Source organism: Magnolia sinica, chromosome 1, assembly GCF_029962835.1.
Source record: "Magnolia sinica isolate HGM2019 chromosome 1, MsV1, whole genome shotgun sequence".
Lineage (NCBI taxonomy): Eukaryota > Viridiplantae > Streptophyta > Magnoliopsida > Magnoliales > Magnoliaceae > Magnolia > Magnolia sinica.
This window is the reverse complement of record NC_080573.1, coordinates 2,287,287-2,305,070: the sequence shown is the minus strand read 5'-3', so window position 1 is coordinate 2,305,070 and position 17,784 is coordinate 2,287,287.

Sequence of the window (17,784 nt, the reverse complement as noted above, 5' to 3'; positions counted from 1 at the left end):
TGTATGCCCACACGTACGGGTAGCGGTTTCGGTTTGCACCCCACACTAAACATGGAGCAACTACAAGAAGCAGTGGCCAAGTTAGCCTAGCAAGTTGAGTCCTTGAATAAGCATTTGAAACAACACATAGATAAATGCCTCGAAGAAATAGAGGCCTCCTTCAGGGCAAACCCCACCACTGGGGAGGATGCCCAATCTCAGGCAGTTGGTCAGGAGGTTAGACCAAGGAATTGAGGCGGCCAAGGAGCTGGTCATGGGCGCGTACCTGTGCACTCACCCCGTGAGGGACATCATGATCAATATGACCCAGATGTACAACTCCTCAAGGGAGTTAGGGTAGATGCCCCTACTTTTGATGGCCACTTGGACCCTAAAGCTTTTTTAGATTGGTTGGCGGATATGGACCACTATTTTGAGTGGTATGATAAGTCAGATGCTCGACGAGTCCGATTCGCCAAGATAAAGCTTGTGGGTCAAGCAAAGAGGTTTTGGGCAACGGTTGAGCGAAAAAAGAAAGAGCGAAGGAACTTCCAATAGTCCATTGAGGAGAAATGAAAGAAACATTGAAAGAAAAGTACCTCCCTTTCTCTTATCGCATGCGGTTGATTAAGGAGTGGAAGTCTCTTCGATAGGGTTCCATGAGTGTTGCTGACTATATTGAGAAATTCGAAGAGTACTCGACCCGCTGTGAGGTTGATGAGGACCCCGTACTCACCCTTGCTCGTTTTAAAATGGGCCTTCGTCCTGACATTAGGAGAGAATTGCTCGTCAAAGACATAGACACTATCGAACAGTTGTACCAAATAGTGTTAGATGTCGAGCAATACCTTAAAGCATCTGTAGGAAGGCGGTTTGACTTTCGCGAATTCGGTACTAAGGCCAACCCCTCTGGGGCTAGACCTAACACGGGATTTCAAAACAAACCTTCCCCTAATGTTCAGCCCAAACCTAAGGATGATAAGGGTAAAGAGATTGTCGAGTCTAGTTCACGTGGAAGTGGGGCCACTAGGTATTTAGGTGTCAGGGGTTTGGTCACTTTGCTCACCAATGCGGCACGAGAGAGGGCACCAAAGTACTCCTTATTGATGGGCAAGTAGAAGTAGTGCCCCCAGAGAGTGATGATGAGGAGGAGGAATATGAGCCAGTCGGAACCCCTAGTGATGAGGAAGAGGGAGCACAAGAATCTTTGACCCTCACAATTGTGCGTTGTGCCCTGGCTCAAGCCAAGAACACTGATGACTGGCGCCGCAACACGATCTTCTACACTTATGCAAAATGTGGGGAAAAGACCTGTAAGATGATCGTGGATAGTGGTAGTTGTGCCAACGTGGCATCGACTAGCACTGTGAGTCGTTTGGGCTTGAAGCTGGAAGCCCATCCTCAGCCTTATAGAGTCTCCTGGGTTGATGAAATATTCATTCCAGTCTCGCACCGCTGTCTTGTCCTTATTCAGTTTGGATCTTATAAAGACACAATTTGGTGTAATGTTGTTCCTATGGATGTGGGCCATGTCATTCTGGATAGGCCGTGGCTCTATGACAGAGATGTTACTATATTTGGTCGTTCAAATGTGTGTACATTCTGGTTTGAGGGCAAGAAGGTCAAGCTAAATCCTCTACCACTCAAGAATACAACTGGAAAAGAATTCACCACACAGAGTAGTGTGAGCGGCCCAAAAGAAGTGAAGGAGTCAAAGTCCAAGTCCAAACCGCTCCATATTTTGAATGCCAAAGACTTTGAGCGAGAGACGGAGGCGGACTCGATGATATACGCCCTTGTGGTTAGGGAGAGTGTACCAGATACTAGCGTAGAGTTACCCACTGAGGCCGTTCAAGTAGTACATGAGTTTTGTGATGTTTTTCCTGATGATGTACCGAATGAGCTTCCCCCAATAAGGGATATACAACATGCAATTAATTTAATCCCTGGGGCAGTTCTACCAAACCTCCCACATTACAGAATAAACTCGAAGGAGCACGCTGAGTTGAAGAAGCAGATTAATGAAATCCTAGAGAAGGGTTTCATTCAAGAGAGCATGAGTCCGTGTACCGTGCCCGCCCTTCTTACACCTAAGAAGAATGACACATGGAGGATGTGTGTTGATAGTAGGGTCATCAACAAAATCACAATCAAGTATCGATTTCCCATATCGCTTCTTGATGACATGCTAGATATGATGGCTAATGCTACTATCTTCTCAAAAATCGACCTCAAAAGTGGGTATCACCAAATCCGTATATGCCCTGGTGATGAGTGGAAGACGGCCTTCAAGACGAAGGATGGGCTATATGAGTGGCTAGTTATGCCTTTTGGGTTAACTAATGCCCCAAGCACTTTCATGCGTATGATGACCCAAGTGTTGAGACCCTTCATGAGGAAGTTTCTGGTCGTATACTTTGATGATATCTTGATTTATAGCATGACTAAGGAGCAACACCTCAACCATTTGAGGCAGGTTTGTGGGATCCTTAGGGCCGAGAAGTTGTACGCCAACCTAAAGAAGTGTGCGTTCTTGTCTAGTAGTGTGATCTTCTTAGGTTTTATTGTGTCAGCTAAGGGCGTATCGGCGGATCCCGAGAAGGTCAAGGCCATCGTTAATTGGCCTGAACCCCGCAATATTCATGAGGTGCACAGCTTTCATGGCTTAGCCACTTTTTATAGGCGGTTCATTCGAGGCTTCAGTTCCATTGTGGCTCCCATCACGGACTGCATAAAAAAGGGAGAGTTTCAATGGACAAAGGCCGCCTCGAAGGCCTTCAAAGAGATAAAGGTCAAGATGACCGAAGCTCCAGTCACGCGACTTCCAGATTTTTCAAAAGTTTTTGAAGTCGCATGTGACGCGTCAGGAGCTGGCACAGGAGGAGTACTTAGCCAGGAAGGGCACCCTGTCGCCTTTTTTAGTGAGAAACAGAATGAGGCGAAGCAAAGATATTCTACCTATGACAAGGAATTATACGCGGTAGTACAATCACTACGCCATTGGCGACATTACCTGTTACCGCAAGAATTCATCTTGTTCTCAGATCACGAGGCCTTAAAATACTTGAACTCTCAAAAGAAATTAAGCCCCAGGCACGCTAAGTGGGTTCAATTCCTTCAAGAGTACACTTTTGTGCCTAAGCACAAGGCCGGTGTAGAGAATAAGCCTGCCGACGCGTTGAGTCGTCTAGTCGCATTACTCAACTCCATGAACGTTGAAGTTACGGACCTTGAGCGCATCAAAGAAGAGTATTCTGAGTGTCCAGATTTTGGAGTTGTGTGTATGTCTTTATTAGAGAGTCTGTCAGGAGCTAACAGTGATTATTTGATTTTGGACGGATATTTGTTTAGGAGTGACCGCTTGTGCATACCACGCACCTCCCTTTGCGATTTTCTTGTCTGGGAGTTACATTCAGAGGGTTGCAGGTCATTTCAGTCGTGATAAGACCATTGCCCTAGTGGAGGATAGATTTCATTGGCCAAGCCTCAAGCGGGACGTGGCCAAAATTATAGGGCAATGCCGTACTTGTCAACTGGCAAAGCAAAGGAAACAGAATACAGGATTATATACACCTTTGCCAGTCCCATTCATCTCTTGGCAGGACATCAGTATGGACTTCATGCTTGGACTTCCCAAGACTATTCGAAAGCATGACTCCATATTCGTTGTCGTGGACCATTTCTCTAAAATGGCCCACTTCATTCCTTATTCTAAGACCTCCGACGCCTCTCATGTTGCCAAGCTATTCTTTAGTGAGGTTGTCAAACTGCATGGGTTACCAAAAACCATAGTGTCTGACCGTGACGTGAGATTCATGAGTTACTTTTGGAAGACACTATGGCACATGATGAATACTATGCTTCAGTTTTCTTCTGCCTACCACCCTCAGACTGATGACCAGACTGAGGTGGTTAATAGGAGCCTAGAGAGTTTACTTCGATGTTTAGTGGGGGAGCATACCAGGACATGGGACGCCGTACTACCCATAGCCGAGTTTGCATACAATAGTTCTGTCAATAGGTCCACAGGTCTAAGTCCTTTTAAAGTCGTTACTGGTTATAAGCTTAGGAAACCTATTGATCTTATCCCCATGTCATTGTCCCATAGGCCATCAGAGTTTCAGAGTCTTTTGCGCATCACATACATTCATTGCATCAAGAAATCAGGCGAAAGATCACTACTAGTAATGAGCATTACAATTTTTCTGCAGACCTACATAGACGTTTCAAAGAGTTTAATGTTGGGGACTCTGTGATGGTCCGTATCAGGCCCGAGCGGTACCCTCCAGGGGCCGTTCGTAAGTTACACGCGCGTAGCGCTGGGCCCTTCAAAATTATAAAGCGAAACGGTCTCAATGCGTATGAGTTAGATCTTCCACCTTCCATGGGAATTAGTTCCACATTCAACGTGGAGGATCTAGTTGCTTTTCAGGGACCCACTGATACTTTGCCCAGCCCTTCGCCCACCCATCCTGATGTCCCAACCTTACCCTTTGATCCATGGCCTTTTCCCGACCTTTCATCCCAGCCTCTGCCTCCCATACCTAGCCTTCACACACCCAGAGAGGAAATAGAGGATATCTTGGACCATGAGATAATTTCCACGTTGGATGGCGGGTTTCAGAAATACCTAGTTAAATAGAAGTCACGACCAACTTCGGACAGCGCGTGGCTCACTGAGGAGGAGCTTCAGAGACTTGATCCAGACATCCTAGAGCGGTTCAGGAGTTTTATTTCGCCAGTGGCGAAATCTTCACAGCCGGGGAGAGTTGATGAGGACATCGTGCACACACATGCCCGCACACCAGCACCTCTACGCACATACGTACGCAAAAGGAGGACCCCACCATCGATCTGGCTTGATGATGACGTCCAGGGAGGGCCTCCTAGCTAGAAGACAAGTTTTGGTTCAGAAAAGTGGCCTGATAGTCAAGAAAAGCCCATCATGGGATCTCATGATCGTGACTCATTCGTCGGATTGGTTTTATATTTTAGGTTTTGCTTATTGTTATTATTTAGAACATCGTGAACGCTTTAGATTTCCTGATTTGATTTTTATTTTAGTTTACTTCATCGCCAAGTAATAGGTGTCGCACATGTTGCGAGTTTTTGGGTATAGGGTTATCCCTATAAATAGGCACTCCTTGTAGTTCTTTTCATTCATTGAAGTTAATAAAAAAATTTCTACTTTATTTTTCTGCTTTCTTCGTGAGTTGTGGAAGAATTCAAAAGTGGGTGCGAAGCCCTCCCTTTTCGAAGGGCTAACTACCGTGGTGCGAAGCCACATCGATCCCAATTTACCCCCATCTTTCATCATCTTTTTTTTTCCATCTTCCCCCACCATCCATACTTCGAATTTATCCTTTTGTTGCATCAGATTTCTTCATTGAAGCAGGTTTCCAGATTTCAGCCCGCAGGCGAGCTGAAACTTCGGCGGAGCACCACGCACAAACCGTACATCGGATCGAGCTGAGATTTGGAGGTTTTAGAGTCCATCCCTGGCTGACCAGGGCCAAGGTGGCCTTTTTCTGAATAGTGGGCCCCACACACGTGTGGCCGGGATCACACGTACGTCCGTCTGGGCCATTGTTGCTGTCCACACGCGGGATCATCTTTTGGCTCAGGTTTTTATCCTCTTTTATCCTCTCATAGCCGTTTTTTTCATGAATCCTAACCCTATATTACATGATCCCGAATTGATTTGCCCCTTTTTATTACCTTAGGGTTCCTTGAATTGAAATTAGAGAATCCCTTGGATTAGGGACTGATTTTTATGCATGAGTAGTTAATTTTATTTCCCTTTGACATTGTTTGGCTTATAATTTTATTGGTCCAGTCCTAGCCTGTGTCGGCTTGGACCCGCATAGATTCCCCTTTAATTGAATGTTTGGATTTTCATGTGGGATGTGGAATTTGTGTGATTGTTTCTGAATTGGTGTGATCTAAGCCTGCAATCTTGCATATCATATTTAAATTCACGTCATGCGTCATGTGCTGGTAGATAAGTGACAGCCAATTAACATGGTGTAGCAAATGCAGACAAGAGCCTGACCATAGAGTTTAATGTATTTCAAAGCAAATAAAATAGGGAAATGAAATGCAATGTGACATTGAAGAAGATTAACAATCTTTCTTTTGTAAATAAACATATTTTCAACCATGTTGTTGGATGAATTATGCAAATGGTACTGATTCAATACCTCTGAAGGCATGGGAAGTACCAAGCATCCATGTTATTGCTAGGGGTGGCAATGGCTCAAGTCATCCCGTAACCAGCCCACCTCACTTCCAAGGCAGGTTTTGGTAAAGCTAAATGGGTAGTCAGTGAGGTTCATTTCAGAAAATGTGACCCATTTAAGTAAATGGGTTGAGCTCAGGTTAAACCCTACCCAACTTGACTTGTCCATATAATTATCAATGGGCTAGGCTAGATGATCCAGCCCAACCTGACCCGACCCGACCTAAAACCTGAAATAGATTAATAAAAGTAGATACATGCACATAACGATTAGACAGATGCACGTAATGTATGTATGTTTGTATGTATCCACTAATTGGATGAGGCTGTCATACTTTTAGCTCCATAATCTTTTTTGAAACTAAAGTGTGGTCATGCCACGTCAGATTGGTCCAGCCCGACCTGATTACAATTAATGGCATGTTTGGAATGCGAGATTAGGTGGTATTGAATTACATTAGGTGGAATTAACACTATTATTACACAATGATTAAATATATGCAAATACCATGAAATTTTGACCGTCCAATCTCAAGTTTGGAATCAAATTCTCTCTTTGGGAAAAACACATTAATTGAAACCTTCGTTCGGTGGACCATGGAACTATAATCAATGAACCAGATTTCACAACTGATGCCTATCAAATATATGCAGACACAACTCGAGTGTCACATGTAAAGGGCGCATATTGATGACCAGTGTGGATAAAACACATACATCAATGTGGGGCCCACAGGACTTCGGATTCCTCCAGAAATCCTGCCGTATCTCCCATTGGAACCGGATGATATAATACCTGTATTAATCCAATCCTTCCCATTAATTCCAAACATGGGATGAAATTTACATTGGACCAACTACAATTCCATACCACCTAATCTCAACTTCCAAACAGGCCCTATGGTTCAGGTAAGTGGGTCGTGTCACGCCACAGGGTAATGGGTCGTGGGCCAGAATTCTTGGCCTGTTTAGTAAAATGGGTAGGGCTTTGGGCAGACCTTGACAAGATCTGAACCATTCATTTGATGACAAAATAGTAAATGAGCCATAGCACAATGATCATACTGTTTGGAGCCCGGACAATGACAACCCTTACAAATGGAGAGGAAAAGACAGAAGCCTGCAGTGACTAATTTCAGACCGTAGATGGTGTTCCCTTGCTTTGGTTGAAGGAAGATCAACAGTAGTGTCCCCCCAGAACATTGCCCCATGTGAATCCATCCATGTGAGGATGAGATGAGGATTGCGTCGCAGGGCTCTGTGGGGCCCACCGTGATGTAAGTGCTTTATCCACGCCGTTCATAGTTTTTCTCATATCATTTTAAGCTATGATCCAAAAAATGAGGCAGGTCCAAGGCTTACGTGCACCACAAAGTGGGGATTGAACGTTCACCATTAAAAACTTCTTGGGAGCTGGAGAAGTTTCGGATCAAGCTGATATTTTTGTTTTCACTTCATCCACGTCTACCTGACTTTATGAATAGGTTGGATGGTAAAAAAAACATCATGGTGGCCCTTAGAAAGGTTTCAACGGTGGGTGTCATTATAACTGCAGGTTCCTTTGGTGTGGTCCACTGAAGCTGTGGACCTGCCTCGTTTTTAGAATAATAGCTTAAAATGATCTTAGAAAAGCGATGAACGACGTGGATAAAAAATTTACATCACGGTGGGCCCCACAGAGCATTACCGTCCGGGCGGGGGTAGGACGGAGAAAAGAGGAAAATGGATTTTACCTGTAACGCGAGAGGAGAAAGGGCGGGAGTCAGAAAGGAAAGAGGAGAAGTTGGTCTTTAGCCAATTCACCATGCGGGCCGCATACATGCATTGTGGCTTGATCTGTGTGCATGATTTCTTCACATGCAGACTGAAATGCCAGCTTATATAGCAAATGTGCTACCCGTTGGGCTAGCATGCATGTTTTATTTTGATTGTTTTTGGTAATGTGTAATGAAAGAATGCAACCATTTCTCGTGGGCTAAAATCATGGAATTAGTCAAGCTTTTACTTATCTTGTTCATTAGGGTGATTTATTTTACTTGAGTGTAGAAAATTCTAATGTAGGAAACAAGAAACCACGACTCTTGGAATGTAGAGCTGGACTACAAAACCAAGGGGCATTTTGATTCAATCGAGGTTATTGAGACAAGCTGTCGGGACTAGTTGTGGCAGCATATGCTATCCAAGTCATGCTATCGACGCTAATTATTCCTTTAATTATTTGTCAAACACCTTAGAAAAAGGGAACGTGGATTGCGTCCTAACCCTGCTGTCTCTAGCTGGGATGGGGCAGGAGCTTTGAGCGGCGACGTGATGTATGGGTCTTATCAACATCGACCATTCATTTTTTCATATCATTTTAGGATATAAGCTCAAAATTGAGGTAGATCTTACACAGATGTGGACTACACAGTGGAGATGAAACTCTTACAGTTGAAAACTTCTTGGGGGCCAGAGAAGTTTTGGATGGAGCTGATATTTGTGTTTTCTCTTCATCCCAGTCTATGTAAGTTTATGAATAAATTGTATGGTAAATAAACATCAAGGTGGGCCCTGGAAAAGTTTCAACGGTGAGAATCATTATCACCGCTGCTTCCTGTGGTGTGGTCTACTTGAGCTTTGGATCTGCCTCAGTTTTGGCCTTATATCCTAAAATGATACGAACAAATGGATGGACGGTGTGGATAAGACCCATACATCACATTGGCAACTCAAAGCTCCTGCCCATTCCTAGCTGGAGCCGGGCGGGTAGTACACAATCGCATCCAAAAAAGGAGGAAAGATGGATTGTGATAGAGAATATCTGAGGAGCTTAACGGATAGTCTCGTATGTAACAGTTATAGCTTATGTGCACATTGAGACTGATGGTGGCAGAAATGCACATGTAAGGTGCTTGAATTGGGATAGTTGCCATGTGGCACATCTGATGCATGCCACACGCGTGAAAGAAAATTTTCCTCATGTACACCAAACGAAGGATTAATTCTACCTTTTTTAAGTAGTCGTCCTTATTTGCTAAGGCTCCTGTGCAAAGATGGACTCAACAAACGAAAACCCCCAAGTAGCTGTTGTAGGTAGAGGGGATCGCAAATTTCCTTTACATGGATGGAACTTCATGTGGATGAGATCCACCCTATCCATCAGGTGGGCCACCCTAAAAGTGAGGCTGATTCAACACTCAGGTGAGATACACCGTGGAAAACAGTTGAGATGGGAAGTCCTACCATTAAAATCATCCAAACTTTGTGTAGCGTCCACTATCATGTGCATATGCAGTCCAATCTACTCATCCAGAACTGCACACCATGATGAACTGACTCCCTAAAAATAAGGACATTCTAAAATACAGGATCGCTCATCACTCAGTAGACCTTACTTTCTATTTTTATTGTGTCCAGTAATTTAGTGGATTTGATTTGAGTTAATGTATGCTATCGTATACTAGTTTTTAGTGAATGTGTATCAACTCTCACACTCTACTCAAATATCAAATAATTCCCATCAGCATGTTCCTGATATTCTCGCTTCCTCTTTCATATTTCAATTGAGCTAGACAACTAAAATAATAATAATAATAACAATAACCCGATTAAGTCATTTAAAAAAATGAAGGGTGGAGAAGTTAATTTCTCCCCAACTAATGTTTGAATTAAAAAATACCTCAAACATTAGTTATTTTTTTAATTTCTCAATATTAATATTGCTTTTTTATTAACTAATTTCATTGATCTACATTCAAGATGCATGGTCCAATCATGGATTAGAATTCCATATTTTATGGACAAAAGACGTGCATATAAAGTTGGGTTGGGGTGAGATGGTTTGGGCCGGGGTTGGTCTTCTTGAGCCTAAGCATGACCTGAAAATTCATCAGGCCATGCATGCCATGCCCAGATGGGGCTGATTCAACACTCAAGCAGGATACATCATTGGAAACAGTTGAGATGGGAAGTACCATCATTAAAAAATCTTTCAAATTGTGTGTTGGGTTTCAGCATTATATTCCGATGCCATCCAATCCACTCATTTGGCGCAGTATGCCATGATGAATTGATTTCTTAAAAATCAGGACATTCCAAGATCCATGGGCCACACCATGTGAATTTAGAGTTTAGGAGTGATTTTACACTATTCTTATGATGTGGTCCACCTATGTCTTGAATTGGGCTAATTCATAGGTACCATGGGAAAAATATGATTGTGCACCTAATGGATGAGGTGGGTCTAATTCATGCTTGTCCCATGTAGCATTTACAATCATGTGCTGTGCACGTTGCATATTTGCATAATGATTAGAACCATACATCAGAAGGGCTCCTTACTAACTGATCACCTACCAAAAGTTGATTAAGTTGGACTTAGCTAAATTGACCCTATTGTGTTGAATGAGAGTCATTGCAGATTATATATTTTTCTTGTATGCCACAGATGGTATTGTATGAATACTCAGAGGATGATAGAAGTTGGAGAAGTGCTTTTCTTAAATAGAGGATTGCTAGATTTTGGTAACTAATTATGTTGGTAGTGGTTGTATCTGGTGCCCGATTGCATGAACACCAGCGCAGCGAAAGCGGTCTCAAAATCGGGCAACGTATCACGTTAGCCTGATGATGATGACCCGAATGAACCCCCAATCCATTTCGTTCTGTGAGAGCGGCAAATATTCCACCCCCTCTAGCAACTCTGGCTAAGATGGATGGCTGGCGCTGGGAAGGACATGATGAGGTCGATCACTGTCTTCCACGGGAATAGCTACTCCGAATCCACAGAGCTTCTCTTGATTCACAGATATTACACGAATTCGCAAAGAATGAAAATAGAAATAAATTCTAATAAATTCAAAATAAATTGATTGATGACTAAAAAAATGAAATTACAATCCTTTAAATAGTGAACTCAAACCTAGGATGAAGTTCTAAACTCAAAGTCCCCAAAACCATGACTTACTATAAATAGTAAACTTACTATTTATAGACAGTCATGGTTCCTGCTAGACTTCATGTTTTTCGGCCAAAAATAGTAAGTGTACCATTTGGCCTAACCACGATATTCTCCTAACTTTTCTAAGCCATTTTCATGTTGGGCACGACTCATAAACTCAAAGGATTAAAAGATATGATCGAATTAAAACTTACTATTTATAGTAAAAACAAAAATAAAGTAGACTTTTGACCGTTGATCCAATTCAATCTCACAAATCCAGCGTGGGCAACCCATCATAGCTGGTTGGTTGACTAAAAGTAGCTTCTCCTAACCTAAAATCATATATGATATGTCAAAAACCTCATTCCAATTTGCAATATACAACTGTTTTAAGGTTCTGACGGTCCTGATCACTTCTGCCTCCGATTGGGCCTTCTTTGGTCTATCTTGGCTATGCAAGTACAACCTAAGGTCAACGTACTCTCATTAATGGAAGTGCCAAGGTTGTTGTAACTTGATAGAGAAAGACATATTTCCTGAGAGAGAGTGAGAGTGAGATAAAAATAGAGAATTTGTACAAATTCATGATTCTGTTGGAAATATAGGTTTAGCCAATTACATGATAAAATCTTACACATCATTAAGGCAAGAATCTCTCCCACTAGCTAGTTATTCAATTGCTATGTTTAGATCCTAACACACGGGCAAACCATATTTGACTTACCACATGTCTGGCCATTTTATTGAGCTCCACTATATGAGGTCTACGTCCAATAAATTATTTTCTTTTCCATTAAAAGATTACATTTTCAACGGTCTCATTTGTTTACACATGAATGAGTAGAGTCCATGAATGCATGAGCACAATCCACCATGCGCAGGTGACAATATGATTTTGCTCCTCTAATTTTAATTACCCAAGTTAATCACAAGCAAATTAACTATAAGGAAGGTAAATGAAGAGCAAGAAATTTGGGCGTGTTTGGTTTTCCAATTTCTTAATTTCATTTCCAAGTGTTTGTTTAGATCAGAATTATAGCTTATAAATCAAGCAGCATATATAATTGCAAAGAAAGTGGACAAAAGAAATTGTAATATTTACATTTTTACATTAGAAAATTATTATTTTAAAGGTAATTTTTCTTAAAAAAACAATTGAAATAATAAAATTATTATTGTAGTTAAATGTAAGCGATGTAGTTGGAAAATCATTTAGAAGAGTAAGTAATGAGTGCTTATTTACAATCATTTATGTGGTTGTAGTTGGAAATCAAAATGGCCAAAATTTCTCTCTCTCTCTCTCTATCTTTATTATTATTTTTTTAATTTTAAACATAAACGGAATATGTGCGTCATGCCATTACCAAGACTCATTATTAAGAACCGTAATAACATGTATTCAACTGTATTAGCATTAGGGGTGTACATCGTGTCAAACCAAGTCGAGCTAGCCTCATCTTGACTCGCCTCGGCCACTAGCTGACCTTAGCTCGAACTCGGCGATGCTTGGTCCTCGAGCCTGACCAGCCAGCTCAGCTTGGTTCGGTCAGCAGCTCAGGCCAGTTCGAGCCAAGATCGAGCCGAGTTCGCCAATGTAGCATTTTCACAAACACGCACCTTCAAAATCTCACTGTATTTAAATCAGCAGCAATGGTTTTACAGGTATTTTATCAAACACTTTCTAAGCAACATTAAAATCAAGAAAAAAAGGTATTGGTTTCATATACATACCTTCCTTGCCACTCGCTACACTTCGTTGCATCATTTCATCAAACACTTGTTGAGCAACATCAATATCAAAGTAACCGAGTCACCAAATTGGTTTGATCCCAACTGTGTTTGATCCGAATCAAGCAGGGGCCAGCTTGAACTCAAAAAATCAGCTCAACTTGGCTTGAACTCAGCTTCGAAAGGAGTCGAATAGAGCTTTGTCGAGTCGAGTTGAGCGTGGTAACCGAGCTAGCTCGGTTCGTGTACACCTCTAATTAGCATGTTGAGACTCAACTATGGACCGGGCACTTCTTTATACTGCAAGTGGCTCTCACTTCAAATCCCAACCGTCCAAATTGTGGGACCCTCTATAGATTGTTTATACGGAGGATATCAAATTCATTAGACAATTCTATCTGGACTTCCGTTTTGCTTCTTCTGTAATGCCATAGAACAAGTCCTAATCTAGTGCACATCACTCAGATGGTCACATGACTTGATGATCCATGACCCATTACGTTCGATTGGTGTGTCCAACCATGGATGGAACACCATCTTCAAATCAAACGGTTTGGACAGTTGTACACCTCCAATTGGTGCATCTGATCCTGTTAAATACTGACCATCGGCTATTGCCAATGCTCTCTTCTACCATCCATTTCTAGGTCGCTCATCAAATAGTTAAGATGGCATTTCCAATCCCCATTCATAGCCAGTAGGACCATATTAAAGGTGTGGATCACTGACCCAGTGGGCCCCACTCGCACAAACTTAAAACCTGAGATACGGTGCACATCCTCACTGACTTCCACTAGAATCCATTCTATAAAAACATCTCTCATCACAAGACAACATTTCAATGGAGACAAGAACTCCACCTTTGAAATAATCGTCCCAATCTGAGAAAATCCAAGAACACAAAAGACTCGAAATAGTACTTGAATTGAGAAATCCTCTAACACAAGAACTCCAGACATCAGTCCTGAAAAACATATCAAACCCATGGAAAAATCCAATGATAAAATCAGCGAATTGCCAGAAGTTGTTCTTCATCACATCCTCTCTTTGATGCCAATGAAATCTGCAACGAGAGCATTCTGTCAAGAAGATGGAGAGATCATTGGAAATACTTTTCATCCTACACCAGAACTCTAGACTTCGGCGAGGAATTTGCGAGCGTTCAAACTGATGATGATTTCACAACCACAGTCGATCGGTATATACAGCAACATAACGGAAACAAGATAGATACATTTCGGCTCTTTTTTGATCCGGGAAATCGGTATCAGTCCGATACAGAGAGGCGTTACAGAGCTTGATCTCAACTTCCGTCATTACAATGAATACTATATTGGTTTTCCTGAAGCTTCTGTCCCCTATAAGCCCTTTAACTTGCCTCATTGCCTCTTTAACTGCGATTCTTTAATCCATCTGAATTTAGCTCTCTGCGATTTCAACTGTCCATCGAATTTCAATGGTTTACATGCTCTGAAAATGCTCCATGTTCAACGGGTTCATCTATCAAGTGAGATGCTTGAGAGTGTTGTTTCGAATTGCCTGCTTCTTGAGGAATTGAATTTAAGGGAGTGTTTTAGTCTGGACTACATCAAGGTTTCTGGTCCCAATCTGCGGCTTAAGATTTTGATTGTGGGTCCCCTAAGATTGAGATTTGTGCTCCAAATCTCCAATCATTTCATTACTGTGGTGCTCTTTTCTATGGACCTTCAATCGCGAACTTTTCACAGTTGGTGGATGTGATTTTAAATTCAACAGGCTATCAATACAACGAACCAGAGCATGATTATATACAGATTTTGAAAGACCTGGCTCATGTTAAGGATCTAACCGTATGCAACGAGCCTCTTAAGGTATGTTTTCATCCCCTACCCATGGCTACTTGCTGGATTACCAACGTCAGATCCGGACAGTTCATCAGGTGGGGGCCCATTTTTTGTACGTTGTGGCCCAAAAATCAGATCAATCAGGATCCCAGATGGCCCACCTGTTGATCTAGACTGGCTGGCCAATCTTCTGAGCTCTTGCTTTCCTTTATGCATGTCTTAAATTTCTAGGCAACGCAGACCACTGATCATCTTTCAATCACTCTATGTGTGGCCTGAGTGGGAAGGTATACAATCACGTCCGACCATCAGATAGGAGGGGTCCACTCCACCGTTGATTGCCCATGGCCCCAATAGAAGTTCAAAATCCTCCAAACAAGTGCCTGCCAAATAGGCAGTAAGATTAAGCTTTACTGTTACCAGCCATTTTTGGATTGCATGCCGTTGATTGTATGGCTATGATCATCCAATCAAGGTTTCTCTTGGGTCATTTCCAACCGACAGCCTATTTAATCATAGGTGGGCCTACTTGGGCCCCACGTAGGAATTTCCACTGACACAAGGTATAAAGAATTCGTACCACATCATTATTCCTAAAACCACAATCTAGAAGCAGTAGCTATAAAAATTAGAAAATAACAGCAGCCTATTCCTGTATTCCATCAATATAAATACTATGCAAGGAAACTGCAATTTGGTCTAATGTACTAATTTTCACAATCCTATATGATAGTGCATCCAAACACAACCTAAACTAATTTCATACCCTACTCATATATCCACGTGTAATAACAAGTTTATATGTTATACTCGGGTCACATCAATCTCATGATGGTCTATATTAGTATCATGCATAAGATCATGGTGGACCAATGTGATCAATGGTTTGGATTATCTGACTGTTGAATATTTAGATTGAGCATACCGGTGGGCCCCACAGCCGTTGTGATTGGTGCAAATGCCATGGGGTGGAATATGTGGAGACTCGGGAGGAAGAACTTGTGATGATTTAAACTATTCTAAGCTCCTTATCTTATGTTTGGTCCTTTAAAAATAATAATAATAATAAATTTAATGCACACACACACACTCCACACACTCACGCTAGTGGAATTTCACCACCTATGGGTACTCGAACTGACGCAGGGGAGGACGTGAGGTCGAGCACCGTCTTCCTCAAGAGGATAACTATTCCAAATCCACGGAACTTCTCTGGACTCCTCACAGAGACTTCTCGAATCCACGAGGAAAGAAAGCAGAAAATAGAAATAAATTCTAATAAATTCAAAATTGATTAATGAATGAATAAAAACGAGTTCACAACCCTTTAAATAGGGGTACCAAGCAATGGAAAAGAAATCAGAATCAAACTACAACTAAAACTCGTAGAATTCGCGACTTACTATAAATAGTAAACTTACTATTTATAGACGGTCGTGATGTCTACTAGTGTGCAAGGTTTTCGGCCAAAAATAGTAAGTGTCCTATTTGGCTTCACCAAACTGTTCTCCTAATTATTTTAAGCTCTTTTCACGTTGGGCGCAACTCCTAAAGCCCGACGGATGAAGAGTTATAATCAAACTAAAACTTACTATTTATAGTAAAAACGAAATTAAAATTGGGAAACGACCGTCAATCCAGGGATTTTCGCAATTTTGGGCTCGCAACCCGGCGTAGCGGGGTTGGTTGGCTAAAGTAGCTCGTTCTACCCCAAAATCATATATTTTACGTCAGGTAACTCATTCCGAATTGCGAGATACGCCCGATCTAAGATCCGATGGTCCGGATCACTTCTGTCGTCGACTGGGCCTTTTCTGATCCATCTTAGCCATGAAACTGTCCGCGACCTGCTCTACATCAGTCCCCTCCACTTCAAAAGAACTCGTCCTCGAGTTTTCATCCTGTACTGGTTCATGATACTCGGTCAGGTCCGCGACGTTGAAAGTTCATGAGATCACCATGTCATCTGGAAGATCAACAACATAAGCGTTATCATTAATCTTTCGGATGATTGGTACTGGTCCAATCTTTTTATTCTTCAACTTGTTGTACGTTCCGGTCGGAAATCGTTCTTCGCGCAGATGGACCATTACTTGGTCGCCCACCTCGAACACTTTTTGTCGCCGGCACTTGTCCGCTTGCTCCTTGTACTTTTCGTTCGAAGCATGTAGCTTAGTTTGTACCTCCGCATGAATGCCTATGATCTTGTCAGCCATATGTTCTGCTGCAATGCTCATGCATGAGAGCTTGGGCAGAGGGACCAAGTCTAGTGTGTGGCAAGGTACTCGTCCGTAAATAACCTGGAACGGGAATTTCCCTGTCGAGCGGTTCACCATGTTGTTGAATGCAAACTCCGCTTGAGACAAAGCCAAATCTCATTGCTTCGGTTTCTCCTTAAATACATCGAAGGAGGTTTCTCAACGTGCGATTCACAATCTCAGTTTGACCATCAGTCTGTGGGTGGTAGGCGCTGCTGAACTGAAGTCCTGTATCGAATCGAGTACACAAAGTCCGCCAAAAGTGCCTTATGAACTTCGTGTCACGGTCAGAAGTAATAGTCTTGGGAACCCCGTATAGCCGCACAATTTCTCTGAAGAATAGATTCGCCACGTGTGTTGCATCGAGAGTCTTCTTGCAATGGAATAAAGTGCACCATCTTGAAGAAACGATTTACGACTACAAACACCGAATCCATGCCGCGTTGTGTTCGTGAGAGACCAAACACGAAGTCTATAGATAAATCCTCCCAAGGACCGTCAGGCACAGGTAACGGGGTACAGAGGCTCGTATTATGAGATTGCCCTTTAGAGGTCTGATAAATATAACAATGTTGGACTGTCTTTCCTATCTCACGTACCAATTGCGGCCCGTAATACCGTTCTTTCACAAGAGCTTGCGTTTTGTCTCGCCCAAGGTGTCCACTAAGGTCACCTCCATGTAGTTCTTGGATTATTTGTTCTCTTAGCGAACTGTTCGGGATGCACAGTCGATTTCCCTTTAAAAGGAACCCGTCTTGCATATATAAGTCGTCGGGGTGACCTTCTTGGCATCTAACCCATGCGTCCTTGAAGTCATCGTCATCAGCATTATGTCTT